Below are 24111 nucleotides of genomic sequence, written 5' to 3' on the forward strand. Positions count from 1 at the left end.
AACGCGAGCTCACATCCTTTATCTGGGGTGGTAAGCGTTCTTGTTTTTCCCAGAAAATTCTCATGGCTCTGCGAGACAGGGGAGGACTAGCTTGCCCTAACTTGGTCCACTACTACTGGGCTGCACACCTCCGATTTGTGATAGAGTGGGGGGTGAGAGAGAGTGAAAAAGGGTGGCTACACATCGACAGGGTGGTGACGGGGCGCACCATTTGGGACCTGCCATGGCTCCATCGAGCGGCCCGCTCCAGAAGTGCGTACATTGCAGTGCCCACGAAAACGGTGCTGGACATCTGGGATGCCACTGCTGTCTCCAGGGGTCTTACTACGTTCCCGTCTCCGCATACCCCCATAGCGGCAAACCCTCACTTCCCGCCGGCCTATCAAACTCGGGCATTTGAGAACTAGGTGCAGGGAGACTGCAGGGTGCTCTGCGACTTGTTTGACGGGGGCTCATTTAAATCATTCAATCAATGTCATGAGGAGTTCCTCTTGCAGCCCGCCGCACCGCTGCAATATGCCCAACTGCGGCATTGGGCCTCTGATGGCAGTGTGTACCGAGCTGCCACACGCGCCTTAACCCCTTTTGAACGCCTGGCGCGCTCCCTAGGGGGCTTAAAACGATTGGTCTCCCAAATCTACCACATCCTACAGCATCCACCACTCATACCCATCCACCCGTATCAGCGCCAATGGCAGATAGCGGTCGCTACGGACATCACGCCCTCGCAGTGGGACGCGGTGTGGAGAGACATCCCCAAGGTATATCGGAGCATCCGGCAGAGGAAAAATGCTTATAAACTTTTAACTCAATGGTATTACACTCCCCTGCGGCTTCATAAGATGTTCCCCAATGTTTCGCCACTGTACTGGAGGTGTCGGGCTGCGACGGGGGACTTTGTGCACATATGGTGGGCTTGCCCGCTCCTTACTGTCTTCTGGAAGGAGGTCCTTAGCCACATCAGGGGGGTGTTGGGGTTCCCCTTGCCTGAAGCCATAGGTATGATCCTGTTGGGTGTCAGACCACCAAACCTTAAGGCCCTCACCCGTAGTGACTGGATTGTAACGTTACAAATGCTAGGTGCGGCCAAGCAGCTCATAGCCTTGTATTGGAAGAAGAGCGAAGCACCTCCCATAGCTTCCTGGTTTGTGCGGCTGTGGCACGTCTTGGCAATGGAGCTTCTCACGGCGCGGCTCCAGTTGCGTCACACCCGCTTTGAGTCAGTTTGGAAGCCCTTGGTGCGCTACCTGTGCTCAATGGAACACGCACGACACATGCCCACTAGGCTCCGAACCCTACATCTCTTTGAGGATGCTGTCATCCCTACAGATCCCACTAGGTTGCTCCCCTAGACGACTTCCATAACATCTGGGCTCTAGAGGCCGACCCTCGTTGCCTGATGCCACTCCTCACCCGCGGACCAGACCACCCAGCCTGCTAGCGCGCTATTTCCTCTATCTCTTGTCTCTGGCCTCTTTCTTCTTTTCTTCCTTTTCTCCCCTTCCTCTTTAGCTCCTCGCTGTGTTCACGGACCTCTGTTGGGTCATTCGTAAGTGTTGGGTTTGTTGACTTCCCAGTTACTCTCCCTGATCCGTCTTTGGGGCTCTACCAACGCTGAACAACTTTAACAGCTTATCCTAAGCCACGCGGCCGCCCCCTTGGGGTTGTAGGTAAGGCGCTGTGTTAAATACTCTGACTACGCAAAATTCATTGCACATTCTTCGCGGCCGGCCTCGGATAGAGGTTGTAGGCTTAACGCTGTGTTACTGTGCCCCGCTCAGGGGTTTTGTTCCAAACTAAAACATACTTGTAAAACAAAAAGCTATCTTATGTTTGATTTAATAGACGATAATATTGCTCCATCTCTAATAAGAATCAAGGCCACATCTAGGGTACAGATGGATGTCAAAGGAGTTATATCTTCGTTGACTAATGACATCGTCACCAGGTGCAGGAGGCAGGAATGTTCTTAAGATCATGTTTAAAAACTATAACTCTTATAAATGCCTCTCAATGCAGCCATTGAGGTGGGATAGCCAACAAGTCAATAAAAGAGTCGAGCCAGAGCAAAGTCAAGAGTTGGCTCCAAGAGCTCATGCTGGAGCCGAGCCTCAAACTATTTGGCATGTGAATTATGCAACAAACATAATGCTAAAATATGGCACAGTGTCTTACTTTTTTTTTTTTATTAATTGCTTTAAAATGGGGAGCCTCTTGAACTATTTTGTATTCTGCACACTGAACTTTATTTTTAGCCCGGGTCCGCTGCACGGAGCTTCCTCGAACCTCGGTGGGGAGACTACAACACCCAGCTGCCTTTGCGCCCGGAGGCACCAGCTCTCCAGCACGCCAGCACGCCCCCCTGGGCGCCGGACGCCGCACTTAAGCGGCCGCGGGCTCCTGCGGGGTGGGAGCCTCTTGAACTATTTTGTATTCTGCATGCTGCACTTTATTTTTAGCCCGGGCCTGCTGCACGGAGCTTCCTCGAACCTTGGTGGGGAGACTACAACCCCCAGCTGCCTTTGCGCCCGTAGGCGCCAGCGCTCCAGCAAGCTAGCATGCCCCCTGAGCGCCGGAAATTGCACTTAGGCGGCCGCAGGCTCCCGCAGCACAGGACGCGCGGGGCGTGCCCGTCTGTGCCCGTCTGCGCCCGTCCGCACCAGGAAGAGGCAGGGCAGGGCCATCCCTCTAATCTTCAGGTCCCTGCTTTAAACCTGGTTGGGTGAGTAACGTATAGTGACTCTCACTATGCGAGCGTTTATTTTGCAAGTGGGCAAATGCTTTGAATTTTGATATAATTTGTAACGACTAAACATATTCCTATTTGTATTATAAAGACTTTCGTGGCTAGTATATATTTTGATTCTGTATTTCTGTGTATATTTGACTTAATATAATTGCTATGAGTAAGCGGAAAGCAGGGCAGGGTGTTGTCGTGACCCTTGACGCTTTCCTCTTAAGGGCAGAGTCAGTATTAATTAAGGAGATTCAATTAACAGAGCGTAGGCTATCACTTAAACCCCTCCCAGAATAGACTCTCCCTGACCCCAGTACTAGCGGAATCTAGTATAATGCCTGCTTATAATGTACCCTCTCTTGAAACTGGCCTGTTACAGCGACATGACCCAGAATCTGTAATAAAGGATACTCCTCCTATCCTCTTATCTGGTACTGAGCATACCACTCCCAGTTCCACGGTTAATACTAGAGGTCAGAAAGCTAAAGCAGCTACAGTTTATATTGCGGTACCACCTCAAAAGAAAAGGAAGAGTCGAGGAACATGCAAACAAAAGAATTCTGGGAAGAAATTAAGAACCACTGCAGACGAAATAGATTCCAATGAAGGTCCCTCTAATGCCATTATTATCATCCCACCCACTGTGACAGCAAAGACTGTGGGTAGTATCCAAGAGGAGGATTTTTGGTGTAAACTAGAAACAATGGTAACAGTATTACTGGATCCAATTTTACAAAAATGATCAATGGTAGAAGCTAGGCTGACTAAGAAGGAGGGGGTGGTAAACCGTAAACCTCCGGTCCCACCAACTTATAATCTTGAGCCCAACCCGCGCCCGCTACATAATGGGGTGAAGGGTAGGGAGGATGGTCAAGCTATCAACACCTCAGCAGCTAGACAAGTGCAAACCGGGAGTCTCGCTAATGATTTTACTTTACACACCCCACACATCCCTACTCGAAGTGGGTCCCATCTTCCAAATCCTGGATCCTCATTAATAGAGGCTGGTAATACAGCAAATGTAGCAAGGGGAATACCAGACACTAAATCGTCTGGACAGCCTGAAAATGAAGATATAGAGGGAAAGAAATACTAAAGATTATTGAGGAAACCCTATGAAATTATCACAAAATCTTAACTTGCCACCGGAAGCAACCCCCTATACTGTCATCCTGTCAAATGTACCTCCTTTATTGCATAATCCCTTTGAACATTGGTCGACCCTGAGGAACAAGGCATTACACTTCCTTGGTTCAAGGACTGGTATGAAAAACACCCTCTTCTCCGAATTTAAAATGGCACGGAGAATAGGGTGGGTGGGTACTTCCAGAAAAACTCTACGCGGGGATTGTGTGGTATTAACCTTTGGTTCGCCATCCTTGGTACGGGCAATTTTAGAGCTTGTTTTTTGGGCTTGTTAACTCTAATGATATAAATATCATCCCTCTTGGCTACTTTTATCAACCACCAACACACTTTAAACTCTGTTGGCCACCGTTTGATGGTGGAGATTTCAGAGAGAATAGTGAGCTTAGATTTCGGGTCCTCCCTGTGAGTAACCGCTTTGATGCCTTGAACCTACTGGAGGATGTTGATTGACTTGCCCTAGGGACCCATACTTAATCTAATCCTACACTTGTGAGCCCCGTCAAGCGCAATTCTGGAATACCCTGGGTAGGAAATGCCTCTATGTCTAGTTCCATCAACGACCATTATAGGGAAGAGGTCCTAGATTTGTGAGTTCAAATTGTGGAAATGTTCCCTAACTTTGTGGGTTGTTCAAATGTATCCCGGCCATATGGCAAGGAGGGGAACATCACTTACAACGCATTTATTACAACGCACTACCATTACAACGCAACCATTACAACGCAAAACATTACAACGCATTGCGCTGGGGGGCGCTCTAGGATAGGGAATATATTTAATTTACTATCCAACACCTTCCCTACTATCCACGGGGACTGGAGTTGGAATAGTAAATTAAATAAATCACTATCCAGCGCTTAAAAGCACTATGCGTTGTAGTGGTATGCGATGTAAAAACCGCGTTGTAACAGCAGGCGTTGTAATAGCCTGCGTTGTAACGACACCAATCCGGCAAGGAACTCAAGGGCCTTTCAGGGACAGTAACTCCTAGCTCTGCCATTGAGAACGATTTAGCATTTTGTACTATTGCCTCATGGAATACTGCGGGCATTCGCTCTAAGTTATCTAATCAGCTGTGGTGGGACTTTGTACTCCAATTTGACATATTGTGTCTACAGGAAACATGGTCAAAAGAGGTAGCCCATATAAATGGGATATAAGAGCTATCATACGTCAGCAATAGATGGTTTGAATGGTAGGGCTAAGGGTCGTCTTTGCACCTATATTTCAAGTGCTTTGAGGATTAATGAAATAACTTTGTGTGCAAATACCCTTTATTATCAAACACTTATATTGGATATAGACGCAAAACATTGTATTGCACTAACTAATTTTTATAACTACATACCACAAGCTGAAGTAGCATCTGTTATTAAGAGTATTGTAAAACTGCTGAAATCTGTGAGAATAAGAGGAAAGATGTTATAATATTATTGGCAGGCGACTTCAACTGTGTGTTATGTCCCAATGCTGAGGATAATTTATGTGGGATTTTACTTGAAGAGGGGGCATGTTCTTCTCATTTTCGACACTCCACTTTAGGGAAATGTCTTAACGAATTACATTTTTCCCTCGATTTAGGATTTATTAATGATTTGTGCCCAGTACCTCTGTCTATGCCCCGGACCTTCAGTGGTAGGGGTCTGTGTTCTACTATAGACTATGTTCTAATTTCAAGTAATCATGCGCATAGCCTTCACTCATTTCATGTTTCAGATATTTCCATCAGTGATCACTTCCCTTTATGCTTGTCAATTAAGTGGTTCTCAAGTAAAATGGTCACATCCAATATTAATGATCATTTGCTAGAAAATGTTGCCCTTGGGAGTGTAAATGGCTTTTCACTGCGCTGGATAATGTGGATGAGGTAGCTATAATTAAGGCAGTGGTGAGTAGATGCAAAATCCACATTGAGACATGTTTGTCAGAAACAGCCGCCCCTGATAACATCTTAGCCTCTTTCCTGGCGATATCCAATACTATAAAAGAATCAGTTCTCAGGCGCGAAAATAGTAATCGATCAAAGAGTGGATGGTTTGATTCCAGGTGCACTCATGCTCATTCCCACTTAAAAAGGATGCTACATAAATCCCCTAGAAACCTGGTTGACCTGAGGATTTCTAGACAGGACTTTAACCAAGCAATTAAGGCCAGGAAAAATACTTTGAAGAAGAAGGCCTGTGAGGCATTACACACGGCCTCATTGGCAAATGAGAGCATGTCATTTTGGAAGGCTGTTAAAAAGCCTTTTCTTTTATGCGAGGCCGGCCCAACCATCGAAATAGCTATAAGTGAGGCCCAATGGATTGAGCACTTTTCAAAAGTATATAATGGTGAAGGAAATTTTGATATGTTAGACAGTAATGTCAAGGAGGATTATAATTTGAATCCATCCCACCATTACTTTGACTTGTTGTTCACTTTAGATGAAGTGGAACAGGCACTCTCTAAAAGTCAGGGAGGGAAGGCTCCTGGACATGATTGTGTCCCCGTAGATCTTTTTAAATCAAAAATTACCCTTTGGGGCCCATCTTAGTCCAGGTAATTACTGTCAGTTGCATTACCTCATTTCCTTATACCTGGGTAGAATCTACTATTGAGCCTATTTTTAAAAAAGGGGATAGGCAGGACCCTGGATGTTATAGGCCTATTTCTCTACTTGATGGTGTTACGAAAGTAATACGCAGAATAATTCTGGAACGCTTGCAAGATTGGGCAGATGAGAACTCTGTTCTATCTGACCTGCAGTATGGCTTTCGGGCTGGCCTTAGAATGGTAGAGCAGGGTATAAATCTGTCAATCCTGGTAGGGAAATATACCAGGGCCAAACAGGGGAATCTATTTTTAGCATTCGTGGACCTCACAGCCGCATTTGACTGTGGTATTCACAGCAAACTCTGGTCCATTTTAGAAGACATGGGGGTTGAGACTCAGATTATTTATTTTCTTAAGCGTTTTTATAATGATGCCAAGGCACGCGTGCGCTGTGGTTTGAAGGTTGAATGTTCTGCTACTTTTCCGATTAAGAGCGGAGTCAGGCAAGGATGTGCCCTGTCTCAGTTTCTTTTTAACCTTTATATTAATGGTCTGGGGGATGCCCTACTTAAAGATAATAAAGATTTTCTACATGTGGCAGGACGTCCAATACCAGCGCTTCTATATGCGGACGACGCTGTGCTGATGTCCCGCACTCAGGTTGGCCTACACAGGGTATTAGACAGCTTCTCTCAGTTTATGGAAAATATTGGCCTGAGAGTAAATTCCTCCAAGACCTTTATCATGGGCTGAGGCCGTGGAATTAAGAGACGTAAAGATATGTTTGTTGCAGGACAGAAGATCAGGGCAACTAAAAGGTTCTCTTACTTGGGTATCCTTTTTGCCCATAATGACACTTGGGTGCAGGCAGTTACAGCTAAAAAGTTGACACTCCTAATGACAACGTCTGCCCTTATCACCTTTGCCAGAAAGCTTGAAAAAGGCCACCAGAAGAACTTATTAAGATTTATAAGGCAATGTGTTTTTTCATCCGCAGTATACGGGGCAGAAGTCTTGGGATTTGCTGACCTGCTCCCAATCCAACATATAGAAAATTCTTTTTTAAGATATATTTTATCACTCCCGAATAGCACTTCATCCTGCATCTGTCATGCAGAATTGGGACTCCCCTTCATTTCTGATTTAATAAAGCTGGAACCTGTACTTCTCTGGCATAGATTATGGACCAAAGAAGAGGCGAAATTAAACAGGAATATCTTATCAGATGCTTTAAAATTAGAAGAGGTTTTGAACATTCCATGGATAAAATATGTTAAAAATTTCTTTAAAGACCTTGGGCATCTTGAATATTTTACTAACCCTTTCTCTATTCAGCAAATATCAAGGAAGGAATTGAGAAAGGAGGGTCTACTTTTGTTGGATTCTATTTGAATGTCATCAGAGATATCGAAACCTACTGTACTTCACAATCAATTGATTTTAACTACTTTTAATATCCAACCTTATTTAATTTTTGTACCCGTAGTTTATGATAGATTTTTATTGTCAAGATTTAGGTTGGAGGTATTTCACAGACTAGTCACCTTGCCCAAAATGAATGACTGGTCTTCAAACCTCCAACTATGCCCCTGTGACAATAATTCTAGCATCCATGTTATAATGTTCTGCAAATGTTATACTTTTTTAAGGAGACTCTACCTGGTACCAACTTTAAAAATGATTGGGCTTCAACACTGCCGACCTGCCTTACTTTCATTACAACAGCTTGAAGATGTACACAGCACATTTAAAATAGTAACTTACTTAAAGAAAGTCCTGAGACATAGGAATTGTATGACTGTTTAGAGCTTTATTCTGGAGATAACATAAATGAATTTAATAATGTTTTAACTTAATAATGTATTAGGAATCTTGCTCATATAAAGTTATCAGGATGACATTATCTGATACGATATGTACATTTAATCTTTTAAAATGTAAATTATGTATTGATGTGTTTTATTCTTTTTGTGTTTTTATGATTGTTTTATGAAGCAATCAAATAAAACTTTCTTGAATTGAATTGCATTCGAATTTCACCTTAGTACATCAGATTGTATCTGTGCAACGAGAAGAATGTATTAAAAGTAATAGGTTTGAATGGAAAATGAGACATATTCCTGCTCTGCCGTGGTGACAATGATTGAACTAAGAAGGAAGCCATTTCTCATGTGTAACCTATATGTGGCCTAGATTCTTATTATATACAGAGCAGCATTATAGTTTATGTAAATGGTTTATAAAATCAATCACAAGAGGTTTTTGAATAGTGCACATGTTGAACCTCCTTATTAGAAAATGCTCTGATATGTGACAATGACGAAAAGTAATGCAGTCTGGCGACCTATTTGCCTTGGAGCACACAATTTGGTCAAGCAGGAAAGCCGGGATTGACGCAGAGTTTCTTTTTGTATTCTGGCCAATTCATCAACAAGATGGGTATCACTTTGGGTATCACTTTCTGAAGTCAAAGGTTAGGCTTTGTCCTTAATGTGTCCTTAATGTGTCGAAGAGGACAGAAGCCCATAGGCAGAGTCTTGTTTATTTCCAGCAGTGTCACATAGCCCAAACCTTTCATAGGGACATACAGGAATCGCCCAACAAACACATACTACTTTAGACTTCTTTTATGAAATAGGGATTTGGTGAATTGATAGGATGTGGGGCCCAGGGCGGGGTTTGACTTTGGTTCCCCATGTTATATGGGCAGCATTTGTCACTAAGTCACATGGCCTCCCTTGAAATCTTGGCTCGTTTTGGACTCAAGGTTCCACGTGAGCCTCTGGCTGGGCCAAAGCCAAGCACCAGACTCGAATCGAGCCTGTCTGGAGCTTTTAGTGGCTCTGATGTACCACTACCTAGCTGAAGAGCTTCCACATGTTAAAGAACTACCGTTTTTAGGTCTCGTATAAAACAGAGGGCTAGTTCTTGGAAGCATTTACGAGGCATTAGGTAATTAGTATGTTAGGTGAAACTCCGCCTATTGCCGACTCATTTCTGTTGCTGCTTGCCATTTGTTAAACTTTGTATTTGCTATTGTTAGATGATTTTTTATTGGCTGCTGATCCGATGCTCACTTCCGTTTAGTCCGGAAGCAGCAGCGCCTAACTACTGTTTTTGTCTGATTTAGTGTTTTATGTCTGTTTTAGGGGAACTTTCTTTTATTTATGATGCGTGCAGCCTGTAGTGCTGTTAGCACTCTAGCTTACTCACGCACGCATCCACGCATCCGCAGGCCAGGCGTGGCCTGCGGGGAAGTAATAAAAGGAAGGCGTGCGCTCGGGCACGTCACTTCCGACTGAGAGTCAGCGTCAGGCTCACTGGTGTATGCTGCGCACCTCCACCCCTGCGCTAGCCCATTATAATAAGGGGGCCCAGTCTGGCGCAATACTACACTGGCAACGAGCGGAGGGGGCCCAACCCTCGCCCGTGCACCTGTTCCTATGGAGCTGTCCGCTCCCTTCCGCGGCACCGACCGCGTGAGTGCACTTTGGCTCTTGTCCTGTGAGCCCACCACCTCTGGAGCGCTCCTCCCTGCTGCTGCCCTGTTTGCCCACTGGGGCGCGACCTCACCCCCCCTGGCTGCCCTCCGGTGTGAGCGCGAGCCATCGGCTGGTTCCTGCGGCGTCCCGGCCCGAGGTTTGCGACGCCTTGCCAAACCTCACGCATCTCGCTTGGTCCGCGTAGCCGGTGCCCTACCAAACCTCACGCATCTCGCGTGGGAGCGGGAAATCGCCCTGCTAACACTCACGCATCTCGCGTGCAACGCGTTTTGGGCTTGCTGTGGCCCAAGGGAGTGCGACGACGCCTGGAGGGACTGCTGCCATCACCTGAAGGCCGCTGTGGATACTGCGGCCATGAACCACACGCAGCCAAGGACTGCCCGGCCCAGGGACAGACGTGTGGGAACTGTGGAATCCCGAATCACTTTGCAGCTGTCTGCCGCAGGAAGAACCAGTCTAGGAACCCCAAGAAGTCGTGGACACCCACCAAGGCGGTCCGCCAACTGTCACTAGCTGACCCGGGCCCGGAGAGGTCAGAGAGACACCTGCCCACGGTCTACGATGATTCGGATTCGGAAGACGAGGAGGCGTATGTCGTCTCTTTTGCCCGGGAACTCAAGCAGCGGCGGCGGCCACAGCCTACATGTGTGGTGCAAATGGGACTGAACGAGGTGAAGGCAATCATCGACACAGGGGCCACCGTGAACGTGATGGGACTCCAGCAGTTCAACAAGCTACGTCCCCGCCCCGAGGTCCTACCGTCCAAAACGAGGATTTTCGCATATGGCGCGGATACGCCCCTACCCCTCAAGGGGAAGATCGTGATATCAGTTCGGGCAGACAAGGAGGAGGTAACGGCAACCATGCACATCATCAACCGGGAGGCTGATACCCTCCTGAGTAGCCACACGGCGGAGGATCTGAAATTGATAGCTTTTGCCAACCGGATCCGCGCCCACCAAGTGGACGAGTTGCTGGAGCGGTTCCCCGAGCTGTTCAAGGGACTAGGGTGCATCAAATGTGACCCCATCAAACTCCACATCGACAAATCAATCTCCCCCACAGCCTTGCGCCACCGCCGGATACCATTCCACCTCCGACCTCTAGTGGAGAAAGAACTGGAGAAGCTGGAGAACCTTGGGGTAATTGAAAAAGTGACGGGACCCACCCCGTGGGTGTCGCCCATGGTGATAGTCGAGAAACCAAAGCAGCCGGGTGAAATCCGTCTATGCGTCGACATGCGACTACCAAACACCGCCATCCGGAGGGAGAGGCAACTGGCGCCCACCATGGACGACATAGTGGCCGACGTGAATGGATCAAAATGGTTCTCCAAAATTGACCTCAATGCAGGATATCATCAGCTGCCTCTTGCGGAGGAGAGACGATTCATTACCACGTTCAGCACCCATCTCGGCCTACGGCGCTACAAACGCCTCAACTTCGGCATATCATCAGCAGCCGAGGTGTTCCAAAACACCATTAGAGAACTCCTATCGGGACTGCCAGGAGTCATCAACGTCAGCGATGATATCCTAATACACTCATCCACCGCATCTGACCATTATAAACACCTGCGGAACGTCCTGAAGAGACTGAGTGAACATGGAGCGACACTCCACAAGGACAAATGTCAATTCTTTCAATCATTGATCGAATTCTTTGGATACATATTCAATCAGGAGGGAATTCAGGTCGACCCGAGAAAATCCAAGTCCATCAAGGATGCACCAGCGCCCAAGTCGCCAACGGAGGTGAGGAGCTTCCTTGGGATGGCCACATATTGTGGCCGGTTCATACCGGGCCTAGCCACCAAGAGCGAACCCTTATGAACCCTCACCAAAACAGACGCTGTATGGCAGTGGGGCACCAAAGAAGATGAAGCGTTCCGGAGCAATAAAGATGCCCTACTGGAAAACGCGACACTGTCCTACTTCGATCCGGGGAAACGCATCGAGGTCATCTTCGACGCCAGCCCGGTAGGCCTGGGAGCAGTTCTGACCCAAGAGCATGAGCCCGGACAATGGACGGCCCTAGCGTTCGCCAGCAAGGCCCTGACCCCCACCGAGACCAGGTATGCCCAAATAGAGCGAGAAGCCCTGGCGATCAAATGGGCCTGCAGCCATTTTCACCTTTACCTCCAAGGCCACCCATTTACCATGGTTACAGATCACCAACCCCTGGTACACCTCTTCAAAGGCACAGCCCCGCATCTACCACCACGCATCGAAAGGTGGGTGATCCAATTACAATCGTATGGGATGGAGGTGGTATACCGGCCAGGAGCCAAGAACCCGGCGGACTACCTGTCACGCCATCCACTCCCCCAGGAACCGTCCCCCTCCGATGACGATTGCGAGGAGTATGCCCGATGGGTAGCACTCATATCATGCCCCCTGTGCATGACCATCGATGAGATCAAAGAAGCGGCCGCTGACGACAGCCCGTACATGAGATCACTACAGGCTGTTCAGGAAGGCATGTGGGCCAACTACTTACACCCTCCCGATACCTGGACGGCAGTGGACAAGGAGACCCTCACAAAATTCTGGCACGTCCGTCATGAACTCAGTGCTACGGATGATGGCGTGCTGCTAAGGGGAACACGACTGGTGGTACCACAACGTCTTCGACATCGGGCTACACAGCTGGCCCACGGAGGCCACCAAGGCACCACGAAGATGAAGGCCCGCATGCGGGAGAAGGTGTGGTTTCCCGAGCTGGAGACCATGGTCGAGGACTACGTGAAAAACTGCCTATCCTGCCAACTGACCAGTGATCCGGAGAGGCCGGCCCCAATCATCACGGAGGAGGCCTGCACAACACCATGGACCAAAATAAGCGTGGACTTTGGGAGTTTCCCGGGAGATGGACACGCGCTAGTGGCCATCGACTCATACTCGAAATACCCGTTTGTTGAAAGGATCGACTCCACGGCTTTCTCGCACGTAGGACCTGCCTTAGAGAAACTGTTCTCCATGTTTGGCTACCCGGAAGAACTGAAAAGCGACAACGGTCCACCCTTCCAGGGAGCGGAATTTGCCACCTTCCTGAAGGCCAGAGGCATCACGCACCGGCGCATAACACCTCAATGGCCGCAAGCAAATGGAGAGGCCGAAAGGTTTATGCGAACCTTAAACAAGACTTTCCGCATAGCGATGGTAGAACAGGCAGACCCTGAACAGAGACTACATGACTTCCTACGGGAATATAGAGGGACCCCTCACTGCACCACACAGAGAAGCCCGTGGGCACTCATGTTCCAAGGACACCGCAGGGATCTCCTCCCCACCGTCCCGGGGACAATACCAACCCCGAATGACACAGAGGGGACCCAGGAACGAAGGCGACAAAACAATTGGCGAACAAGTCAGCGCCGGAGAGCGACCACGCGACGGCTGCGCCAGGGAGACCAAGTGGTTATACGGAACAGACGTCCTGGAGGAAAGATCCAGACGCCCTATGAACCGGGACCGTGGACTGTGACAGCCACGAAGGGAACCATGGTGACCGTGCTTAAGGAGGGAGAGGAAGTGTCGAGGAACACCACGTGGTTCAAAGTAGTACCCCCAGGGATAACCAACAATTCGGAAATGCTGGAAGACGCGGAGGCATCGTCCAGGGCTCTGACTCAAGAGGATGGAAATAACTTGCCAGCAGGGACACAAGAAGGTTTGCCGGAATCAGAAGATGGATCCCCGATGACGCAAACCCCCACCAGGAGCACCCCACACCATCGGGAACCTGGTCGAAGTCAAACCCTGCGATACAACCTGCGGCCCAATCCACCCCCAAGTCAGAAGCTAAAGGACTATGCCTGTCAGCTAAGTCCCTGAAGCCAACAAGGGACACGCAAGTACAGCATTTGTTTGTTTGAAACTGTGAGAGACTGATTATCCTATTCTGAGACATTCTGTGATAAAGATATAAAAGTTTGTAAAGTTGAATAGGGATGTAGTGCTGTTAGCACTCTAGCTTACTCACGCACGCATCCACGCATCCGCAGGCCAGCGGGGAAGTAATAAAAGGAAGGCGTGAGCTCGGGCACGTCACTTCCGACTGAGAGTCAGCGTCAGGCTCACTGGTGTATGCTGCGCGCCTCCACCCCTGCGCTAGCCCATTATAATAAGGGGGCCCAGTCTGGCGCAATACTACACAGCCCAGCTTGCTGAGTTGCAGTCAGCACAACGCTCGTCAGTAATTTGCAGCTCGGAGGCTCGCTTGCTTTTGTGTTTTCACAGCTGCTTTTGATAGATTAGAACAGCGCATCGCTGCCTGTTACTTAAGTTCAGGACGCACAGATGGGAGCCACCAGGAAAGTTTATTTTTAAACACAGACCGATGCACAAGCAGTGATTCGGTGGCGTTATCGCCTTTTGTCAGTTTTGCTTAATGATGTTTGTGCCGTCTGTTGGACACGCTTTCCTGCACCACACATGCCAAGCTCGATATTTGTTTTCTTTCCTGCTTCCTGCTCCTTGCAAGCTCTACGGTGACCAACACTCACAGCTGGCCCACAGAATGTATTTTTCCATGTATTCACCACGGGCTGCCACGCAAATACTTTTTATGTAGACGGGCATCGTGCTCTTTTTTCGCAGCCCCGGGTGTTTTACAGCCTGATTCATGAAGCTAAAAGGAGGTCGCAATAGCTGCGAAAATGCTATTGCGGGCGCAATTCCCATAATCGGAATTCACCATGAAAAAAGCGAATTCGCAAACACAGAATTGCGAAATCGCTAAAATATTTGCAGAATCCCAGCAGTAGACCATTTGCGAATCGGAAATAGCGAGAAATCACGGATTCTGCGAAAATAATAGCGCATTCGCAAATTCCTCGCAATCGGGATTCATGAAAAATCGCAATTAGCGAAAAAAAACACAATCGCATTTTGCGAAGCGCAAATTAAGGACAACCCAAAGCAGGTGGTAACCATCAAACCCATAGTAAAAAAAATTTGTAAAAACCGTTGGCCTATCAGCAACTGGTGCAGGCCTGACCAAACACACTTAAGGAGAAGGAGAGCAGCATAAGGAGCGTCACAATGCCTGGAATGTACATGGTGGTCAGGCGGCGAAGACTACAGCGAGCAGCACGGAGGAGACGCAGAATCCAGGCCAGGATCTTCCGCCAGCGGGTCACCCTGCTGGGCCAAACCAGAGAGCAAATTTACGCAAAGAACCGCCTGAATGGGGCAATGATCATCAAGCTAATTCAGGACCTTGACCCCCTGATGCAGCACCCAACAAGGCAGACCAATGCCGTGCCAACACATGTCCAGGTATTGTGTAGCCTACACCTCCTGGCCTCCGGGAGCTTCCAGGGGATAGTTGCGGCTGCGGGGGGGATATCCCAGCCCACCATGTCCCGCTGCCTAGGGAGTTTCCTTGACGCAATGCTGACCCAGCTACACCACCACATCAAATTTCCAACAAGCCAACAGGAATTGGATGAGACCAAGCTGTAATTCTACAATGTTGCGCATTTCCCACACGTGATAGGATGCATTGACTGTACCCACATCCACATCTGCCCACCAGCTGCAACGGAGTACATGTACCGCAATCGCAAGTCCTACCACTCCCTCAACATCCAGATGGTCTGCAATGCAAAGACATACATCACGGACATAGTGGCACAGTACCCGGGGAGTACACATGACTCATTCATATTCCGGCACAGCGGCCTCCACACACGACTGGCCAGGGGAGACTTCGGGGAAGGACACCTACTTGGTAAGTACACTTTGCCCACAATGTCACACTGCGATGATGTAGCTGCGCTGCACAGGCACTCACCCTCTGCTCCTCTCATTCAGGTGACAGTGGCTACGCCCTGCGTGAATACCTCCTCACCCCATACCTCAACCCTGCTACACCACAGCAACGGCGTTACAATGTAGCACACATACGCACAAGGAATTGCATTGAGAGAACATTTGGGCTACTGAAGAGCAGATTCCACATACTTCACAAGACAGGTGGGGCCATGTACTACAGTCCTGAAGTTTGCTGCCGCATTGTGGCTGTGTGTGCTATACTACACAACATTGCTACCAAGCGCCGGATACCTGTCGACATCTCTGGCAGTGAATCGGAAGGGGACGACCGGCCACCTGCACATGCGCGCCATGCGGGAGAACCCCGCTGAAGGCCACAGACGACGCAACCACATCACAATGAACAGTTTCTAGTGCACCCTCTCCCCTCACCCAACAAATCACAATTGCATGCAAAATTTAAAAATGACACAACACCAATGTGGGATGCTAAATAAAATATAATTGTCATCATCTGTAGTAGTAGAATTGTCATTATCACTCCAGTAGTGAGCAATAGCCTCTCTCATGTGGGTCTCATAGTCTTCTTGTTGTAGATACCACGTGGAGAGGCGCCATCTGAACGGCTGCCGCCTCCTATCAAGGAGTAGGTCAATCGCCACCGGAGAGTGGTCTGATAAGCCACGCGGTAGTATGGCTGTGGCATCCACCCTCCCAACCCAGGCATGTGGGACAAATAAGTAATGTATTCTGGAGAAGGACTTATGTACTGCTGAGACATATGTGTATTCACGATGTTGGGTGTGTTGGTAGCGCCATGCATCTACCCATCCCATCCCTCTCACCATGCCATTCAGTTTAGTAGGTGCATCCGCCAGCACCCTGTCCCCCAGTCTGTGTCGATCCATCCGTGCATTCATCACATCATTCCAGTCCCCTCCTACCACCGCCATAACATCTAGTATCTCAGCCCACACACTAAACAAATTTTCTATAAGGGCACTCTGCAGTGGAGGAAGCCGAATACTATCGACTCCATGCCTATCTTGCCCTGCACAAACACATACCTATCCCGCACATCGACCCACTGAGTCTCATGAGTGTAGAACAACCTACGGTGCACCAAGATGGCTACTCCTCGAGATCCCCTCACAAACCCTGCGTGATATACCTGTTGAAATCCATAGCGCTGTAGACTGAGGGTCTTAGAACCCATAAGGTGAGTCTCTTGCAGCAGCAATACATTTGCCCTGTCTCTTTTCCCTTGTCTCAGAACGGCCCCTCTCTTAATCCTGTCCAGCATTCCCCGTACATTCCAGCTCACAACATGTAGCGATGCCCTCTGGAGGCTTGATTCAGAGTTGTCAACCGCCATTTATGTGCAGAAAAGGAAACGTCCCATGCTTTCGGGGCCACACACACACATCTCGCTTCAATTGAACTTGTAAGAGCACTGTGCAGTTGAACGCATCCCACCCTCCCCTACCCCCCTGCAACTCACACCCAACAACCCCTCCAACCCCCACCTCGTCCCCAACCACCCTTTCAACTCCCCTCCTACCCCCCACCCCATACCTCAGTAACGTTGAAGTATCTGTCGCGGTATAGATGATCTCCGACCCCCAACAGGAGGTTAGAGGCCCACTATCCCAATGGATCCCCATGAACTACCCACACAGTCCCAACTCTCCCCCCACTGAACAAACTCCTCCAAAAAAAAAAGTCTGTTTTCTTTCCTGCTTCCTGCTCCTCGTAAGCTCTGCGGTCACCAACACTCGCCGCTGGCCCACAGAATGTATTTTTCCACGTATACCCCACGGGCTGCCATGCACATACTTTTTATGTAGACGGGCATTGTGCTCTCTTTTCGCAGCCCCGGGTGTTTTAGTTCATAGTCTGCAGGTTTCGGAGCAGAGCTTTGGGCACCAGCACTTATGCTGAATGGCAGGTTAGTGTGTGTAGAGCCTTTTTGATGTTCGTGGGCATAATTAATTACCTGGTGAATGTTCAAATGTTTTAATGAAGAAGGGCACAGTACTTTGTTTCACCACGGTGCCCGTTTTCAATTTAGAAGAGGTATCTTTCTAGAGAAACCAGAGTACAAGGGGTTAAATGCTTCCAAGAACTAGCCCTCTGTTTTATTAGCTTGGCTAACAGGCATCCTTTCTTCTATTGCTCTCATCTCACGGAGACGTTTTTCCATGGGCTGTCCACTTCGCCCCACACTACCCCGTTCTCCAAACATTAAGTATACAGGACCTTTGTTGGAAAACTGGTGAACACATGAGCCCAGGAACAGAAACTTTTTGGCAGACAAAAGGAACAAGAATTTGCAATGCAATAGGTCTCGCATTTGTGAAAGTTTGAGCTATTGGCATTGTAAATGACAATGCCTTTTATTTATGCGTTTGAGAACCTGCAAGCTGTGCGTAAACAAGCACTTTGTAGTTATAGTCCATGCTTATGAGAAGCAAGGCTGGCAGTCTCTTTTACTGCCATCCTTGCTTCTCTTAAGCAAGGACTATACTTTCAAAGTGCGTGTTTATGCACCGCTTGCAGGTTTTAACAAGGTATATTCAAGCAATAAAATGCATCCGGGAACATGGAATGGCGGAACCCACAAGCCAGAAATCCCTCTTTGTAAGAAAATGCAAAGTATATGAAGGTTTGCTATGGCAAACTTGAGTTCTCACAGATGTTCCAGGCTTCTGCGAGCACGTGTGCTTGGGCCTATAATTTGTTTACCCTGACCGTACAACCTTGGCAATGTCAACAGATAAAGGATGTCATTGCAGAACTTTTACTTCACTAGCCTGCTCCTCTAGCTTGATGTGGGTGCGGGCTTGAACAGCATACAATATTCAGGCTGATTCATGAAATGAGATGCTAACTCTGATGCTCTGTAAGGTGTTCATGAAAGTGTGAAACCTAACAACACGCATCTTTTCATCTTGTTGTGTTTCCATATAAGGGAGCATGTGGCGCGATCTTACCTTTCTCATCTTTTGTTGCTGGTTTTAAATGCCTCACACTATGTTAAGGTCCAGCCCTTTTATTTAGATTAACCTTTTCAAGTGTGGTTTACAGTAAAATATAGCGTGATGCTGCTTAAATGTGTACAGCAGATTTTTCTATGTATTTGGGTTCCATTTAAGTTCACACCAGTTCATTTTATAACATATTTGTCGTGCACTGAACATCGAAGCCGACGGGGGAAGGGCTCCCTGTCAGTTCTGGGGTTGGGGTGCTTCGACTGGGGGGTTTATGCTTTCTACGGACTTCCTGTCAGCTCTCGGGGTCGGGGTGTCAAGGACCTCAAGACCTGGGTCTTACATTGACCCCAGCACTTAGAGGATCTGCCCCCTACCCGCCCCTTGAGACTGACACGTGTGAGTAGTTGCGCTTGATTGGTTGGGGCGTCCCCTCCTTGCTGCTCCTCTCACAGAGGGCCGGCTGCCTCCATGAAGCTCCCAAGACACATGTTCAGCTGTTCTTTGTTTTAGCTCCTGTGTGTCAGTGCACCGTGTAAGCGTGCAAGCATACCCTGCTCTCTCTGGAACACTCAAACTGCTGAGTCTCTCTCACTCGGCTGTCACTCTCACTCTGCTGTCACTCTCACTCTGCTGTCTCTCTCACTCTTCTGTCACTCTCGCTCTTCTGTCACTCTCACTCTTCTGTCACTCTCACTCTGCTGTCACTCTCACTCTGCTGTCTCTCTCACTCTGCTGTCACTCTCACTGTGCTGTCTCTCTCACTCTGCTGTCACTCTCACTGTGCTGTCACTCTCACTCTGCTGTCACTCTCACTCTGCTCTCTCTCCCTCTGCTGCCACTCTCACTCTGCTGTCACTCTCACTCTGCTGTCTCGCTCACTCTGCTGTCTCTCTCACTCTGCTATCACTCTCACTCGACTGTCTCTCTCTGCTGTCTCTCACTCTGCTGTCACTCTCATTCTGCTGTCTCTCACTCTGCTATTACTCTCACTCTGCTGTCACTCTCACTCTGCTGTCTCTCACTCTGCTGTCACTCTCACTCTGCTGCCACTCTCACTCTGCTGTCACTCTCACTCTGCTGTCTCTCACTCTGCTGTCATTCTCACTCTGCTGTCACACTCACTCTGCTGTCACTCTCACTCTGCTGTCACTCTCACTCTGCTGTCTCTCACTCTGCTGTCACTCTCACTCTGCTGTCCCTCTCACTCTGCTGTCACTCTTACTCTGGTGTCTCTCTCACTCTGCTGTCACTCTCCCTGAGATATACAGTGATGTCTCACACTCACACCTTATCTTTTCCTCGCACACACACACTCCCTCAGGCATACACAGCTGCCTCTCTCCTTTACCCATACACAAACGAAGGCTGCTGTCTCTCTCCCTCACACACACTGTTCCTATTGTGAAGCTTACTGACGGCTTCGGGAAAAGTCCGCTATAAAAACGCATAAAATAAATACATAAAATAAATAAACGCTGCTGTATCTCTCTCAGACAGACACACCTGCCTCACGCACACTGCTGTCTCCCACGGTCTGTGGCTGTGCTGGGCACGGACTGCCAGCCATATGACCTGCTGGATGTGGAGCTGAGTCACACGGGCAAACCCTCCAGGACAGCGGCACCCGGGGTCGGACTGGGACAGTAAATAGACCCTACACCTAAATAAACGCGGACCATGCAAGTGTTACAATACATGTTCCTAATGGAGAATTTAAAAGTTTAAGAAAATGCATATGAAATGCAATAACGGTAGCGAGTGGCCATGCAGCACTTTGCAGCTGCTTCCTACTTAAACTAGCGAGACCTAACAAGGCAGCGTGACGAAGCTTCAGAGAAGAAACTTCGTCACAACGGCCGTAATGCAGGCTACCATGTCCGGAGGGGCCGTTCCAAAAGCGGACTGGGCGGCAACGGAAAAACCCTCCTTTCTAATGGGAAGCCAGCGTTTACCATGAACGCTGACGCTACCCAATAGAAAGGAGGGGCGGGGCTTAGGCTCCCTTTTTGTTTACAAGATCTCTCCGAGGGCGGGGCAGCTTTGCTGCCACACCCATGCGAGACCTAACAATGCTGAAAAGTTACCATCTACTCGGGAAAACAGTACGTTTTTAAAAGGAATCGAAACAATAGAATAAAAGAAACCAAAAAACAAAACTCGGTTTATAGATGTATATATGTTATTAAACCTCAGATTAAGCGCCCTTTTAAAAAATAGGATCTTAAATATTAACACGAGTTTAAAAAATGGGTTAATTGTCAGGGCAACAGTGCAAGATACCGTAATCAATACTAAACACAGTGGGAATCCAGCGTTCATATCTGAGCAACCTTTAAATGAAAGGGTTGCATTTACTCTTTTGTATTACATCTCACTTGATTTCAAGCATATTAGTTCATAACTATGCAGCTACAGGGCAAGAGGGATTTGGGGGGCAGCCGAGCCGCGAGGTCTGCCCCTCGGGCAGTTTTGGGAGGGGGAGGGAGCGAAGCATGAGCGCGGCCATTTTGCCGTTTGGGCTGCTTTGGTTTATAGCCCAAAAGCAGCCCAAACCCAGGTTTTTCAGCCCAAGGATAAATAGGGCTCCCCACGTGACCCAGCCACCATTTTAGGTATCTGAACCTGGTGGCTGGGAGCAGAGCGAGGTCTCTTTTGTCCCACCCGCCCTCCCTATGTTTTGGGGTCCAGGGGTGGGTTTTTCATCATACCTCGGGGATCTTTTTGCGGGGACTTTGGAAGGTTTATGAAGGCTGCGGTATTGGGACAGGTACACTAGGCAGGGTTATGTTGTATGTTGTTGCTGGAAGCAGGTGCAGGCGGAGTTTGGTTGGGATGTTGGCCAAGTTTGGCTGGAGTTCGGTATTTTGGCGTTAAGTTTGGGGACTTGGGGACCGGGAGCGGGGAATGGGGTAAATAGTTTGGGGGTTACATTAGAGGGTAGTTTGGTTACAGTTGCAAGAGGACAGGGAGGAATGTAGCTATTGTGAGGGCTTGGAGTTAATAGGTAGGGGAGAAATTTGGATATTCATAGGATGTAATGCTGTTATATATATTGTTATGTTGCGGGGTGGAGGGATATTATCATGTGGGACCGTAGGGGTGGAGGGAGAAAAACAAAAAGGGGGGTCAGGTAACTCGATGTTTAGAGAGGTTATAGTTTTGTGAGGCGTTTTTTTCAGTTTTGGGAAATAATGTGATGTGCACAAAATGGTAGTCGGTAGTGCTTGCCTCCCTCTCTCCCTCCCAAAGAACAGAAAAGGTAATGAGGTTATGGGCTGAGATGTAACTTTGTATTTCCTTGCTTCGGCCTCAAGAGCTTGCAGTCTTTACAATCACAAGCTGGCATGCTTTAATGACATTTCTGCGAACATGCCATTGCATCAATTCTGCAGGAATAAAACCAACACTGTCGGATTGGCTAAAGCTTTAAAGCTTTCTACACATTACTCCTACAAATAACCACTTGGAACTATACTATAGTTGGTTGGTCATCGTGTTTGAGTGGAAAACCTTGGCTTTTTTACTCTACGAACCATGAACAACTTACTAAAGAATGATACCGATGACAAAGAACACCAGAGAGAGGGGGGGTTGCATCAAATTACGGTTTGGGGGCAAAGAAGGAATTACTCACTGCTCAAAATTATCTGTTTATTCAATGGCACTTATTAGGGAAGTTCTCTATTTTCAACAACGATAAAAAGTGCAGGTGCTTAAACCTTAATTTAACAGTCCAAGAGCTCCTGAAGGCTAATATTAGGAAACAAGGAGACTACCTGTGTTGGCTTCCAACACATTTTACATAACATAAGCATACGTGGAGATAAGCTCGGCTTCAGGTAACAGGAGAACTGGTTTCTACTCCTTCATGATCTGTGTCTTTATAATTTAATTCAATGGGGAACATTACTTTACACAGAGGAGCTGATAGCTGCTGCAGTGCATTCTGGACACATTTCCAAACCACACCACCTAATTCTACACCAAGCAACATAATTCACATAAACAACCCAAATTCACAACACACCATATACATTTAACCCACACTATACCACATCATGCCACAAAATTCAACAGCACACCACATAACTTAACTCCAGTACATACCACTCCACAATAAAAAACACAATTGCACATAATTACACTACTTAACACAATCCTACTCCACATAATACCAATACACTCAATCCCACATAATTACTATCCACTTAATTCCCCTGCACACCATGCCACATATTTCGACTACAAAATGCACTCTACCCAACACAATTCCACGCCACACAATTCCACAACAATTCCATTCCAGCCTACATAATTGCACTACACACCACATACATATACTCCATAACTCATGGGTAAAACACTATCGTTTAGAACGCCAATCGCTCTAACTCAAGCAAATGTGAAACCTATTGCATTTCCAATGCTTGTTTTCATTTTGATGACACTTGACTACATTTCGATACAATATTTGTTGCATGATTCAAATGCCAAATATTTACAAGGCTCGGCTCACGCGTGAGAGCCTTGGCTCTGATCTGGCTCGGCTCTCCCTCTACCTTCAGTAACTGTACGAGTCTCCTTTCAGACACACCTGGGGCTGCCCCCAGCAGTCCTCCATCAGCCCTCTGTTCCAAACTGGCCTTTCGAGTCCCTCCGCCCTCCGCCCTCCAGCCTGCAGCACCACCGTGCGTCCACACCCCTTCCCCCCAATCTGATCTTGGTCACATGGGCTGCGGTGGAGTGTGTCACCGTTGCTACCTGAGAGCAGTTTTATAAAAGCCACTCTTAGCAGCACCATTCTGAAAAGTGGAAACGCTCGGAAAAGAGAGTCCTGCGTCTGTTCCTGCGTCCGTTCCCGCCACCGCACATGTTCAGGTGAGGTAACCATCCGCTGGGGAGGGAGGCAGGAACCAAGTCCATTTGTCGTTGCTTTGATGGCTCTCACTGTTTTGTGAAACGACTCACATTGCACTGCTTGACAACACTCACTTGGTTGCAATAAAAACAAGCGTTTGCAATGCAACAGTTTCGGCTTTAGTGAAGCTTAAGCAATTCTGTTTGTAATTAGGTCGCTTTTAGCTTTGCTTTTATAGGTGTTTTTTAAACGTTTATGTACATACTATGCATATGTATGTATTTGCATGTATGTGAGAAGTGAGAAATATTGTTTTGGAGGCTCCCAGATATGCACAACAGGCATACAGTCCTGTCAGCAGAGCCAGCCAGGTACGGCCATCGCCCACCTGGGGCTACCCGGGTCTAACTGCAGCAGACAGGGAAGGGCAACGGGGTGAGCCAGGAGATGGGAGGCGCCAGCAGTGAACCACCGACGGAGGTGTGACCGGGAACTGAATGCTGGATGCTGACACGAACAGGTGCAAGAGCATCCTGCGCCCAATCTCCTAAACAAG

The 24111-nt window shown here is 48.0% G+C and overlaps 1 protein-coding gene across 1 annotated transcript in view; it reads left to right on the forward strand.

The window, feature by feature from the left end:
* Positions 1-24111, forward strand: part of LOC147747820 (dimethylaniline monooxygenase [N-oxide-forming] 2-like) — a 286573-nt gene that overhangs the window by 53537 nt on the left and 208925 nt on the right. The window lies entirely within an intron of this gene.

The sequence above is a fragment of the Lissotriton vulgaris genome, chromosome 1_1 (genome assembly GCF_964263255.1).
Source record: "Lissotriton vulgaris chromosome 1_1, aLisVul1.2, whole genome shotgun sequence".
NCBI lineage: Eukaryota > Metazoa > Chordata > Amphibia > Caudata > Salamandridae > Lissotriton > Lissotriton vulgaris.